Raw genomic sequence first — 15,868 nt, forward strand, 5'->3', positions numbered from 1 at the left:
CCGACCAATCCAAGCACCGTTACTCCAGCACCTCCGAGTTCTTGGCACACGTTCAGCTCGATGACGATCCCCAGGCTCCGATCCAGCAAAGCGTCGGGGAGGAGTTCCGTCAGCACGACGGCGTGGTGACGATCTTGATGTTCTACCGTCGCAGGGCTTCGCCTAAGCACCGCTACAATATGACCGAGGTGGAATATGGTGGAGGGGGGCACCGCACACGGCTAAGGAACGATCACGAAGATCAACTTGTGTGTCCAGAGGTGCCCCCCTGCCCCCGTATATAAAGGAGCAAGGGGGAGGGGGCGGCCGGCCTAGAAGGGGGCGCGCCAAGGGGAGTCCTACTCCCACCGGGAGTAGGACTCCTTCCTTCCTTGTTGGAGTAGGAGAAGGGGAAAGAGGGGGAGAGGAAGAAGGAAAAGGGGGCTGCGCCCCTTGTCCAATTCGGACCAGAGGGGGGGGGCGCAGGCCTCCTTCCTTTTGGCCTCTCTCCTCTATTCCCGTATGGCCCAATAAGGCCCATATACTCCCCGGCGAATTCCCGTAACTCTTTGGTACTCCGAAAAATACCCGAATCACTCGGAACCTTTCCGATGTCCGAATATAGTCGTCCAATATATCGATCTTTACGTCTCGACCATTTCGAGACTCCTCGTCATGTCCCCGATCTCACCTGGGACTCCGAACTCCTTCGGTACATCAAAACTCATAAACTCATAATATAACTGTCATCGAAACCTTAAGCGTGCGGACCCTACGGTTCGAGAACAATGTAGACATGACCGAGACACGTCTTCGGTCAATAACCAATAGCGGGACCTGGATGCCCATATTGGCTCCTACATATTCTACGAAGATCTTTATCGGTTAGACCGCATAACAACATACGTTGTTCCCTTTGTCATCGGTATGTTACTTGCCCGAGATTCGATCGTCGGTATCTTAATACCTAGTTCAATCTCTTTACCGACAAGTCTCTTTACTCGTTCCGTAATACATCATCTCACAACTAACTCATTAGTTGCAATGCTTGCAAGGCTTATGTGATGTGCATTACCGAGAGGGCCCAGAGATACCTCTCCGACAATCGGAGTGACAAATCCTAATCTCGAAATACGCCAACCCAACATGTACCTTTGGAGACACTTGTAGAGCTCCTTTATAATCACCCAGTTACGTTGTGACTTTTGGTAGCACACGAAGTGTTCCTCCGGCAAACGGGAGTTGCATAATCTCATAGTCATAGGAACATGTATAAGTCATGAAGAAAGCAATAGCAACATACTAAACGATCGGGTGCTAAGCTAATGGAATGGGTCATGTCAATCACATCATTAATCAAATAACAACTCTTTTGTTTATGGTTAGGAAACATAACCATCTTCGATTAACGAGCTAGTCAAGTAGAGGCATACTAGTGACACTCTGTTTGTCTATGTATTCACACATGTATTATGTTTCCGGTTAATACAATTCTAGCATGAATAATAAACATTTATCATGATATAAGGAAATAAATAATAACTTTATTATTGCCTCTAGGGCATATTTCCTTTAGTCTCCCACTTGCACTAGAGTCAATAATCTAGATCACATCGCCATGTGATTTAACATCAATAGTTCACATCTTTATGTGATTGGTTCACATCTCCATGTGACTAACACCCAAAAGATTTTACTAGATTCAATAATCTAGTTCACATCGCTATGTGATTAAGACCCAAAAAGTGATCATGTTTTGCTTGTGAGAGAAGTTTAGTCAACGGGTCTGCCACATTCAGATCCGTATGTATTTTGCAAATTTCTATGTCAACAATGCTCTGCTCAGAGCTACTCTAGCTAATTGCTCCCACTTTCAATATGTATCCAGATTGAGACTTAGAGTCATCTGGATTAGTGTCAAAACTTGCATCAACGTAACCCTTTACGACGAACCTTTTTGTCACCTCCATAATCGAGAAACATATCCTTATTCCACTAAGGATAATTTTGACCGCTGTCCAGTGATCTACTCCTAGATCACTATTGTACTACCTTGCCAAAATCAGTGTAGGGTATACAATAGATCTGGTACATAGCATGGCATACTTTATAAAACCTATGGCTGAGGCATAGGGAATGACTTTCATTCTCTTTCTATCTTCTGTCGTGGTCGGGTTTTGAGTCTTACTCAATTTCACACCTTGTAACACAGACAAGAACTCTTTCTTTGACTGTTCTATTTTGAACTACTTCAAAATCTTGTCAAGGTATGTACTCATTGAAAAAAAACTTATCAAGCGTCTTGATCTATCTCTATAGATCTTGATGTTCAATATGTCAGCAGCTTCACCGAGGTCTTTCTTTGGAAAATTCCTTTCAAACACTCCTTTATGCTTTGTAGAATAATTCTACATTATTTCCGATCAACAATATGTCATTCACATATACTTATCAGAAATGTTGTAGTGCTCCCACTCACTTTCTTGTAAATACAGGCTTCATTGCAAGTCTGTATAAAACTATATCCTTTGATCAACTTATCAAAGCGTATATTCCAACTCCGAGATGCTTGCACCAGTCCATAGATGGATCGCTGGAGCTTGCATATTTTGTTAGCACCTTTAGGATTGACAAAACCTTCTGGTTGTATCATATACAACTCTTCTTTAATAAATCTATTATGGAATGCAGTTTTGTTTATCCATTTGCCAGATTTCATAAAATGCGGCAATTGCTAACATGATTCGGACAGACTTAAGCATAGATACGAGTGAGAAACTCTCATCGTAGTCAACACCTTGAACTTGTCGAAAACTTTTGCGACAATTCTAGCTTTGTAGATAGTAACACTACTATCAGTGTCCGTCTTCCTCTTGAAGATCCATTTATTATCAATGGCTTACCGATCATCGGGCAAGTCAACCAAAGTCCATACTTTGTTCTCATACATGGATCCCATCTCAGATTTCATGGCCTCAAGCCATTTTGCGGAATCTGGGCTCACCATCGCTTCTTCATAGTTCGTAGGTTCGTCATGGTCAAGTAGCATGACCTCCAGAACAGGATTACCGTACCACTCTGGTGCGGATCTCACTCTGGTTTACCTACGAGATTCGGTAGTAACTTGATCTGAAGTTACATGATCATCATCATTAGCTTCCTCACTAATTGGTGTAGTAGTCACAGGAACAGATTTCTGTGATGAACTACTTTCCAATAAGGGAGAAGGTACAATTACCTTATCAAGTTCTACTTTCCTCCCACTCACCTCTTTCGAGAGAACCTCCTTCTCTAGAAATGATCCATTCTTAGCAACGAATGTCTTGCCTTTGGATCTGTGATAGAAGGTGTACCCAACAGTAACTTTTGGGTATCCTATGAAGACACACTTTTCCGATTTGGGTTTGAGCTTATCAGGATGAAACTTTTTCACATAAGCATTGCAACCCCAAACTTTAAGAAACGACAACTTTGGTTTCTTGCCAAACCACAGTTCATACGGTGTCGTCTCAACAGATTTAGATGGTGCCCTTTTAACTTGAATGCAGCTGTCTCTAATGCATAACCCCAAAACGATAGTGGTAGATCGGTAAGAGACATCATAGATTGCACTATATCCAATAAAGTACGGTTATGACGTTCGGACACACCATTATGCTGTGGTGTTCCATGTGGCATGAGTTTGTGAAACTATTCCACATTGTTTTAATTGAAGACCAAACTCGTAACTCAAATATTTGTCTCCGCGATCAGATCGTAGAAACTTTATTTTCTTGTCACGATGTTTTTCCACTTCACTCTGAAATTCTTTGAACTTTTCAAATGTTTCAGACTTATGTTTCATCAAGTAGATATACCCATATCTGCTCAAATCATCTGTGAAGTTCAGAAAATAACGATACTTGCCGTGAGCCTTAACACTCATCGGACCGCATACATCAGTATGTATTATTTCCAATAAGTCAGTTGCTCGCTCCGGAGAACGGAGTCTTAGTCATCTTGCCCATGAGGCATGGTTCGCAAGCATCAAGTGATTCATAATCAAGTGATTCCAAAATCCCATCAGCATGGAGTTTCTTCATGCGCTTTACACCAATATGACCTAAACGGCAGTGCTACAAATAAGTTGCACTATCATTATTAACTTTGCATCTTTTGGTTTCAAATTTATGATTATGTGTATCACTACGATCGAGATCCAACGAACTATTTTCATTGGGTGTGTAACCATATAAGGTTTTATTCATGTAAACAGAACAACAATTTATTCTCTTACTTAAATGAATAACCGTATTACAATAAACATGATCAAACCATATTCATGCTCAACGCAAACACCAAATAACACTTATTCAGGTTCAACACTAATCCCGAAAGTATAGGGAGTGTGCGATGATGATCATATCAATCTTGGAACCACTTCCAACACACATCGTCACTTCACCCTTAACTAGTCTCTGTTTATTCTGCAACTCCCGTTTCGAGTTACTAATCTTAGCAACTGAACTAGTATCAAATACTGAGGGGTTGCTATAAACACTAGTAAAGTACACATCAATAACATGTATATCAAATATACTTATGTTCACTTTGCCATCCTTCTTATCCGCCGATCACTTGGGGTAGTTCCGCTTCCAGTGACCAGTCCCTCTGCAATAAAAGCACTTAGTCTCAGGCTTAGGACCAGACTTGGGCTTCTTCACTTGAGCAGCAACTTGCTTGCTGTTCTTTTTGAAGTTCCCCTTCTTCCCTCTGCCCTTTTTCTTGAAACTAGTGGTCTTGTCTACCATCAACACTTGATGTTTTTCTCTATTTCTACCTTCGTCAATTTCCGCATTACGAAGAGCTTGGGAATCGTTTCCGTTATCCCTTGCATATCATAGTTCATCACGAAGTTCTACTAACTTGGTGATGGTGACTAGAGAATTCTGTCAATCACTATCTTATCTGGAATATTAACTCCCACTTGATTCAAGCGATTGTAGTACTCAGACAATCTGGGCACATGCTCACTAGTTGAGCGATTCTCCTCCATCTTTTAGCTATAGAACTTGTTGGAGACTTCATATCTCTCAACTCGGGTATTTGCTTGAAATATTAACTTCAACTCCTGGAACATCTCATATGCTCCATGACGTTCAAAAACGTCTTTGAAGTCCCGATTCTAAGCCATTAAGCATGGTGCACTAAACTATCAAGTAGTCATCATATTGAGCTAGCCAAACGTTCATAACGTCTGCATCTGCTCCTGCAATAGGTCCGTCACCTAGCGGTGCATCAAGGACATAATTCTTCTGTGCAGCAATGAGGATAAACCTCAGATCACGGATCCAATCCGCATCATTGCTACTAACATCTTTCAACACAATTTTCTCTAGGAACATATCAAAATAAACACAGGGAAGCAACAACGCGAGCTATTGATCTACAACATAATTTGCAAAATACTACTAGGACTAAGTTCATGATAAATTTAAGTTCAATTAATCATATTACTTAAGAATTCCCACTTAGATAGACATCCCTCTAATCCTCTAAGTGATCACGTGATCCAAATCAACTAAACCATGTCCGATCATCACGTGAGATGGAGTAGTTTCAATGGTGAACATCACTATGTTGATCATATCTACTATATGATTCACGCTCGACCTTTCGGTCTCCGTGTTCTGAGGCCATATCTGTATATGCTTGGCTCGTCAAGTATAACCTAAGTATTCCGCGTGTGCAACTGTTTTGCACCCGTTGTATTTGAACGTAGAGCCTATCACACCCGATCATCACGTGGTGTCTCAGCACGAAGAACTTTCGCAATGGTGCATACTCAGGGAGAACACTTCTTGATAATTAGTGAGAGATCATCTTAAAATGCTACCGTCAATCAAAGCAAGATAAGATGCATAAAAGATAAACATCACATGCAATCAATATAAGTGATATGATATGGCCATCATCATCTTGTGCTTGTGATCTCCATCTTCGAAGCACCGTCATGATCACCATCGTCACCGGCGCGACACCTTGATCTCCATCGTAGCATCGTTGTCGTCTCGCCAATCTTATGCTTCCACGACTATCGCTACCGCTTAGTGATAAAGTAAAGCATTACAACGCGATTGCATTGCATACAATAAAGCGACAACCATATGGCTCCTGCCAGTTGCCGATAACTCGGTTACAAAACATGATCATCTTATACAATAAAATTTAGCATCATGTCTTGACCATATCACATCACAACATGCCCTGTAAAAACAAGTTAGACGTCCTCTACTTTGTTGTGCAAGTTTTACGTGGCTGCTACGGGCTTAAGCAAGAACCAATTTTACCTACGCATCAAAACCATAACGATAGTTTGTCAAGTTGGTGCTGTTTTAACCTTCGAAAGGACCGGGCGTAGCCACACTCGGTTCAACTAAAGTTGGAGAAACTGTCACCCGCAAGCCACCTATGTGCAAAGCACGTCGGGAGAACCGGTCTCGCGTAAGCGTACGCGTAATGTCGGTCTGGGCCGCTTCGTCCAACAATACCGCCGAACCAAAGTATGACATGCTGATAAGCAGTATGACTTATATCGCCCACAACTCACTTGTGTTCTACTTGTGCAAATAACATCAACATATAAAACCTAGGCTCGGATGCCACTGATGGGGAACGTAGTAATTTCAAAAAATTTCCTACGCACACGCAAGATCATGGTGATGCATAGCAACGAGAGGGGAGAGTGTGATCTACGTACCCTTGTAGACCGACAGCGGAAGCGTTGTGACAGTGCGGTTGATGTAGTCGTACGTCTTCACGATCTGACCGATCCAAGCACCGTTACTCCGGCACCTCCGAGTTCTTGGCACACGTTCAGCTCGATGACGATCCCAGGCTCCGATCCAACAAAGCGTCGGGGAGGAGTTCCGTCAGCACGACGGCGTGGTGACGATCTTGATGTTCTACCGTCGCAGGGCTTCGCCTAAGCACTGCTACAATATGACCGAGGTGGAATATGGTGGAGGGGGGCACCGCACACGGCTAAGGAACGATCACGAAGATCAACTTGTGTGTCCAGAGGTGCCCCCCTGCCCCTGTATATAAAGGAGCAAGGGGGAGGGGGCGGCCGGCCTAGAAGGGGGCGCGCCAAGGGGAGTCCTACTCCCACCGGGAGTAGGACTCCTTCCTTCCTTGTTGGAGTAGGAGAAGGGGAAAGAGGGGGAGAGGAAGAAGGAAAAGGGGGCTGCGCCCCTTGTCCAATTCGGACCAGAGGGGGGGGGCGCAGGACTCCTTCCTTTTGGCCTCTCTCCTCTATTCCCGTATGGCCCAATAAGGCCCATATACTCCCCGGCGAATTCCCGTAACTCTCCGGTACTCCGAAAAATACCCGAATCACTCGGAACCTTTCCGATGTCCGAATATAGTCGTCCAATATATCGATCTTTACGTCTCGACCATTTCGAGACTCCTCGTCATGTCCCCGATCTCACCTGGGACTCCGAACTCCTTCGGTACATCAAAACTCATAAACTCATAATATAACTGTCATCGAAACCTTAAGCGTGCGGACCCTACGGTTCGAGAACAATGTAGACATGACCGAGACACGTCTCCGGTCAATAACCAATAGCGGGACCTGGATGCCCATATTGGCTCCTACATATTCTACGAAGATCTTTATCGGTCAGACCGCATAACAACATACGTTGTTCCCTTTGTCATCGGTATGTTACTTGCCCGAGATTCGATCGTCGGTATCTTAATACCTAGTTCAATCTCGTTACCGTCAAGTCTCTTTACTCGTTCCGTAATACATCATCTCACAACTAACTCATTAGTTGCAATGCTTGCAAGGCTTATGTGATGTGCATTACCGAGAGGGCCCAGAGATACCTCTCCGACAATCGGAGTGACAAATCCTAATCTCGAAATACGCCAACCCAACATGTACCTTTGGAGACACCTGTAGAGCTCCTTTATAATCACCCAGTTACGTTGTGACGTTTGGTACCACACAAAGTGTTCCTCCGGCAAACGGGAGTTGCATAATCTCATAGTCATAGGAACATGTATAAGTCATGAAGAAAGCAATAGCAACATACTAAACGATCGGGTGCTAAGCTAATGGAATGGGTCATGTCAATCACATCATTCTCCTAATGATGTGATCCCGTTAATCAAATAACAACTCTTTTGTTTATGGTTAGGAAACATAACCATCTTCGATTAACGAGCTAGTCAAGTAGAGGCATACTAGTGGCACTCTGTTTGTCTATGTATTCACACATGTATTATGTTTCCGGTTAATACAATTCTAGCATGAATAATAAACATTTATCATGATATAAGGAAATAAATAATAACTTTATTATTGCCTCTAGGGCATATTTCCTTCATAGGGTTCGTCCGCCGGTCGTGTTGACCGGCTGCACTAGAGAGTCTTTTCTCCGAGCCTTGCTCCGGGGTTTTCTCTCTCCCACCAGTCATCTTGATCGCGCGGTTACTTTTTGGTTTTCCGATCTATTCTTGATCGGTTTGCGTCACCCACCGCCGCCGTCGACCCTAAGCGCCTCTACTCTGACCCCGGCGCGACCAGCCGGCCTCTCCTCCGACCCGGCGGCCACGCGCACCGAGGCGGCCCATCAGGGCCAGCCGCCGTCCGCGCGTCGGTCCGTCTGTCGCCCTGCGCCGGCCGTCACCGCCCTGCTCCGACCAGGACACCTGCATCGTCCCGACTCGGCGGCCTCGCGCCATGTGACGACCAATCATAGCCGTCGCTCGCGCGCCGGCCCGCCCATCGATCCACATCACCTGCCTCCGTCGCGTCTGCACGTCGGCCCGGCGGTCTACCTCGCCGGCCTCGTCCTCGGCTGCGTTGAGACGGCTGCATCGGCTGCCTCAACTCGGGCGTCGCTGCTCCGTTGGTTGCTCGGGCCTCGCTGCCCGGGTGCCGGCGTTGTTTTGGCAGCCCAGGTGCTGGTGCTAACAAGCTCGTCCGCACGACATCCCATGCCGCCCGTCATCGCCGGCTTCATCTCGGACCCCGCCGCCACCACGCCTCCACCGAGCGGCGTCCCCGACCTTGCGCGCGATCGGCTTGATCACCCGCTCGCCGCCGCGATCCGCCTCATCTACGCCGTGCGACCGACCTGGCCCGTCGGTTACGCGCGCCTCCGCAGGTCCCGTGAAGATCGTCCCCGAGTTCACAGCGCCTCTCCACTGATCGAGCATCGGGTTGCCGCTGCGTCGCCCCGTCGGGCCGCAGCGCCGCCGCCCTGTGGTTCTCCTCGCAGCTGCATCGACTCATGTGTCGCCGCTGCGTCGCCCCTTCGGGCCGTAGTGTCGCGATACACGGTCCCCGCCTCCGCCCCGAGGCCGTCCCCGCGGTTGCACCGACTCGCGAACCATCGTTGTGTCGCCCCTTCGGGCCACAGCGTCACGGCCCGCGGTCCCCACCGCCGCCCAGAGGTCTTCCCGCCATCGCCCCGACCCGCCTGCCGCCGCTGCGTATCCCCTTGGGGCCGGAGCGCCGCGGCCCGTGGTCCACTCCACCGTCACCGCGCGTCGACCTCCCGTGGTATGCGCCGCGCCGTCTTCCTTGGCACGGGAACGCCACCGTCCACGCCGGTCTTCGTCACGCTGTCAGGGTTTTTTGCCTACTTTGAGCACCGCCGCCGCACTCCTAACCTAGCCGCCGCCGCCGCTACCTTCGTAGCCGCCGCCCGTCCACCCCCTTCGTCTTCGTCCAAGCACCAGCCCGTCGCCATCGTCGCCATCATCTACACCGACAACCGCGGGCGACACTGGCCTCACGCGGATTGGCGCTGCAACCGTCATCGAGTCCTTCTCTGTTGGCCTCTCCGACTTCTTTGACATGGCGTACAGCTCGTGCAGGTCCCAGTCTACGCATGCCCGGTGCTGGCAACACCGATGTGTGCCCCTCTCTTCCTTTTAACAGGCAGTACTATCCAATCTGAACATCATCTAGCAGCAAGCTAGCTTTATACTAGATTAGGCATGTGTTTCAGATTTATCATTCAAAACCGAAGGTTTTGTAAATACAGTTGTGGATATGAGTTGTAGGTTAATCGGTTCAATCATTAGTTTCAAAGGAAATATTCCAATATTAAACAAGATCTAATAGAAAAATGCATATTTGCTATTTTTTTACATAATGATATGTATATATAGAATTTTTCCTTTCTGAAATTGAAGCTTTATTAACTATATTCATACCATACCAAGGTGATACAACCACCATGAATATAGTCACGCTATTCGTCACCCTGGGTGGGGAATAGTAATTCTTCACTCCCTCTCTATTTTGACATCAATGCACCGTATTTTTACGTTTTATAAATTTTGTCTTATTTTATACGTAAAAAGAGAATGTAAGAAAATATATACTCGCCGTAAAAAATATTTTATGTGACGTAAAATTACGAATGTAAAAACGTAGTGTAAAGCATACATAAAATGCGATTTTTCTGGTCATATAACCTATATTTTTGTTTTCTTATACCAAATTTTACGTACTGAATCAATATAAATATAACTATATATATTCGAAATGTAATTTATTTATGAAGCGATCGTAATATTACCTCGGGTGAAGAATAACTTATTCTGCATCCTGGGTGATGAATAGTATTACTATATATTTGTCGTTGCTATACTTTTTTCACAAAATTCCTTCAAGAGTCAATTATTGCTACTACCATTGTTATTTCTTTTTTTCTTTATGCAATTCGCCCATGCTGATTTAATTAGAATTTACAAGTGTCACATGGTTTCATGCTCTCAATCATGTCCTTAACGTATCTAATTTATATTCATGCATATTCTAGCTGCAACGCGTGTGGGGTGTCTTCTAGGGGAACATTCAAACCCTTCAAATATGTAAAAATATAGGGAAACATCCAAACCCTTCAAACATGTAAAAATATAGGCCACAATCAAATAACGTATTTCCTTAATTTTGAAAGGTATACATTTTGTTCCCTTAATTTGCTGATATATTGCAATTTACAGGTTCCTTACGGTGTTAGTGTTTGTTCAGCTGAATATTCAACCTAACATGCTCCTCCCTGGGATGTGCAAGTGTGGTGACAAATAAGGGTGTTGATGTGTTTCTGGTTTGGAGATAGATGCTATCATTTTATTATTTATATATGCTAGAATAGTAAGTGATGTTCTGTTTTCAAGCATGCATGTGTGAATAAACAGTCTTCTCTAAGGCTATAGCTTCGCTTTCAAAATGTAAGAATAATACTTGGAATATCACTAGCTATTTGATCATTCTGGTGTTATGACAATTCTTGCTGACTGGATCAAGTATATGGTCTGCTCTGATTCTCCTTTACTTCAATTGTTCTATGTTGAATGGCAGTCTCTTAAATAGTATGTATTAAACTAGAATATATTTGTTGTCTTACTTAGTAACCATGACATTTTGTATACCTTTGGTTATTTTTTTGCTCAAAAATGGATTATAGTGGAAAATGGAAGCTAATTCAGTATGGAGATACTCCACAATATACCAATTTTCCTGGCTTTTCACATTATGTCATCATAGGTTAAAAAGATACATTTTATGATTTTATTATTTCTTACTCCATAATACTCAAGTATAGTGCTACAAATTTCCGCAACAACGCGCTGGTTATTATCTAGTTATTGAAAGCAATATGCATATATGTGCCAGGAATGCAATGTCATCACTTGCGCACAAGTAGGTTGACGAGGTTGCTGGCAACACCGCAATGCTCCGTCATCTCGCGATCTATGTAGGACACTGGGGATTCCTTGCCGATCCTTTTGAACGCTTTCTTGCATGTATCACTAGCGCCCATTGCGAACGAAACATTGGCCAACGTACTGGTGTATGCCCCCATTTGGAAGTTCGAGACAGCATAAATCTCAAGGGCACTAGTGGCTTCAGTGTAAGCCTTAAGGCAGATGGCCAGTGCAAACGCCTCCGGCTTGCTCTGTTTTTTCTTGTCTAGGTCATTGATGACCTTGACGCTGTGTTTGGCGGTGTCAATGGTGATCTCCAATGCGATGCTGGCGAGGTCATGTTCGGTGGAGGCATGGGCGCTTTGTGGCTTTGTGGTAAGCACGGCAATGCACAATGCAGTGTTGTTGGTCTTGTTGCATGTGCGGGAGATGAATTCGGTGTTAGCGTAGGCAACAAGAACGCCAGAGGACATGGCGGCGAGCATGACGAGAAACATAGCCTTAAAGGTTGAAACACTCATCGTTGCAGTTTGCATTTTGCACATACCTAGGTATTGTTGTGTAGGTGTGGTGCATGGTGAGTATATATAGACACCCCTGCAAGAGAAAATCCTTATCATATCTATATATTAGTCGCATTACATTTATTGCTTTTCCTACATGGAATATGATTGCAAATCATACGAATAAATGAATGATCAAATGAGTACTCTAACTTTTGTGAACCCACCTAGTGAATAGATGTACAAACAATTTCACAAATCAACAAATAAATGTAATCTATATCTCTCTATATACGTTCACCGGAGAAAATCCTTGTGGTCTGACCTTCCTTAATCATAGTATATTTATTCATTTTGCAACAAGGATTGTAATAGCAAACCAAATAAATAGATGAATGACCAAATGAGTACCCTATAACTCTCATGAATACATCCAGTGAATAAATGTACAACCAACTTTGCAAACCAACAAATAAGTGTAATCTATCTCCATATGCACGTCTGTGAAAAAAAATTCCACATGATCTGATATCTACCTTAAACACTATATTTATTGCTTCTACTACATTCAGTGTGATAGCAAACAAAAATAAATGAATGAATACTAAAATGGGTACTCTAAGTCTCATGAATACTTCTAGTTAATAAATGTATCAAAAAAATTCAAATAAAAATGAATATAACTTATATCTCTACATGGGCGCACACCACAGAAATTCTTTATGATGTGAGATCTGTCTTAGTCACAATATATTAATTATTTTTGCTACATGTAATCTGATGAAATGTCATATATATAAATGAATAATCAAATGAGTATTCTAACTCATGAATTCGTCTACTTATTTTTTTCAAACCGGGCTATACCCCTTTCCATTGCAAATGAACGGAAATACAGAGTTCAGAAACATGTCAGGAGGAGGGAAAGAGGTAAAGCGAGTCCGGGCACTGCCAGGAAACCCACTACATTCGCCCGCCATCGAAATGAATGTCATGGGGCGAAAACCTAGACAGCACCGAATATCCACGGCAAACACCCATAAGTTTTAGCTACAGACCGAGACATGAGACATTCGCAAAAGAACCAAAACGCCACCACATGATCGTATGGTCGCCCAACTCCAGCCAACGAGGTATTGCAGCCCTTCAATCTCCTCCGATCGCCACCCTCGCCGCATTGCACATCTCCATCATGCGCATCGTGCTCGACCTGATCATCTCAGCACCGCTTCGCAGCTCCTTGGCGCCCTCCTCTTCCTGCAGTCCTGTCCAGTACAGTAGGAAAGAACACATGGAGAAAACAATCTCAAAAGGCGTTTTGATAATCTTTTTTTCGAATGTAGCTCGATTTCGAGCTAGCCAAATGGCCCAGCAAGCAGCAGCCAAGCCCACCGTATAGTACTTTTGTCCATCAGGAAGAAAAGTGTGGCACCAAGCAAAATATTGCCAGTAGCTATTCGGGCACATCTCAGTACCCAGAACCATCCCAACGCATCTCTAGATCACTTTAGCAATAGGGCAAGTAAAAAACAGATGTTGGGAGTTTTCCAACTCATTACAGAAAGAACATGTGGGATTCCCAGTCCATTTCCTCGTTCTCATAACTTGTCTAGTGAGCACAGCGTCCTGGGACAGTTGCCACATGAAGATTTTGATTTTGAGAGGGATCTTGGCTCTCCAAATCCATCTATAATGTCAATCACTAAGAGGGTTTTCAAGCCATTTATACACAGATTTAGTGGAGAATTTGCCATTGCTATTAAGCCCCCAGTAGACCCGGTCCACACCCTGACTCAACTGGATATTATTGATCATTTTGTTTATTTCCTCCCATTGACGAGATAATTCAGGGGTGAGTCTTCTTCTAAAGAAAGAGTGGACGTCCATAGACTTGAAACTATCAATAGTGCAATCCTGATTATTGCAGATCTCAAACAGCGAAGGGTAGAGGGTCTGAAAAGGACTCAACCCGTTTATGGAATCTTTCCAGACTCTAACAAGGTCACCAGATTCCAAATGAATTTTCCTACCTACCAAATAGATATCTTTGACTTTAAGCAGGGCTTTCCAACAGGGGGAATCAGAAAATCTGGGCTTTACCGACGCCACAGATTTATTAGTCAGGTAACGCGCTCGAACAATATCTTGCCACATACCCGTTTGGGTCTCTAGTTTCCACCACCATTTGACCATCAAACTAACATTCTGCTTGTGTAAACCCTTTACACCCAGGCCACCCTTATCTCTGGATCTGCAGATCCTATCCCATCTAATCAGATGGTACCTCCTCTTCTTATTGCAGCCTTGCCAGAAAAACTTTCTTCTGTGTTTGTCTAAGCGCTCAATGAAAGTTTTATTCATGAGCCACATAGACATATGATATAAGGATAGTTGGGTGACTACCGAGTCCAGTAAGGTCAGCCTCCCCCCCCATCGAAGCTGCATTGCCTATCCAGGCTTCAAATTTTTTCATATATTTCGTAACAATGAATTCCCAATCTGAATTTCTAAGGTTGGTATAGCTGACAGGCATCCCTAGATATTTAATGGGGAAACTGCCCACTTCGCAATGAAATAGGTCTGCATACATTTTCACCACATTATCATCGCCTCCCACAGTGAGGATCTCACTTTTCTGGAAGTTCACCTTAAGACCAGACATCAATTCAAATATATGGAGAAGCATTTTCAAGTTAACAGCTTTGTCAATGTCATGCTCCAGGCATATGATGGTGTCGTCCGCATACTGAAGAACTGCTACTCCATTAGGAATTAAATCAGCGGCCAGCCCCACTATCAGGCCACTTTTTTGGGCATTTGTAATCATTTTAGCCAAACAGTCCACAGCTAAATTGAACAGGAAAGGGGAATGGGGGTCACCTTGCCGGACCCCTTTCGCACTTTGAAAGTAAGGGCCAACTTGGTTATTCAACTTAATGCTCACAGTCCCATTGTGCAGGATACTTCTAATCCACCCGCACCATTGTTCGTTAAAGCCTCGGAGCTTATGACACTCAAGAATAAAATCCCAGTTGACTTTGTCGTAAGCCTTCTCAAAATCAAGTTTCAGAATCACCCCCACTCTCTTTTTCACGTGAGTATAGTTAAGGATTTCATGCAGAGACATCACCCCGTCCATGATGTTCCTTTTTTTCACGAAAGCGTTCTGGGCCCTATTTATGAGCTTATCAGCATATTTTTCAACTCGCCTATCTAGGACCTTAGTGATAAGTTTGTACGGACATCTCAGGAGGCAAATCGGCCGGAACTGTTGAATCTTGTCTGCGCCCGCGGTTTTGGGGAGAAGAGTAATCACTCCATAGTTAAGGCGCTGTACGTCCAATTCCACTTTATGAAAGTGTTCAAACAGGAGCATAATATCATCCTTCACGATATCCCAACACACCTGATAGAATTCTACAGGAATGTTGTCCGGCCCGGGTGCTCTATTGTGTGCCATAGCAAACAGAGCTTCCTTAACTTCAGTCTCCGTAAAGACCCGACACAAATCAGCATTATGCTCCTCATCAAGTTTTTCATTAATGGTCCAAGTATCAGGATCCATATGGAACTCATTGCCGGGTGCAGGTCCGAAAAGGTTTTTGTAGTACTCTGTTGCATGAGCAATCAAATTACTAGTCCCTTCTATTTCCACATCCCCAACTTTC

The sequence above is a fragment of the Triticum urartu genome, chromosome 3 (assembly GCF_003073215.2).
Source record: "Triticum urartu cultivar G1812 chromosome 3, Tu2.1, whole genome shotgun sequence".
NCBI classification, from domain to species: domain Eukaryota; kingdom Viridiplantae; phylum Streptophyta; class Magnoliopsida; order Poales; family Poaceae; genus Triticum; species Triticum urartu.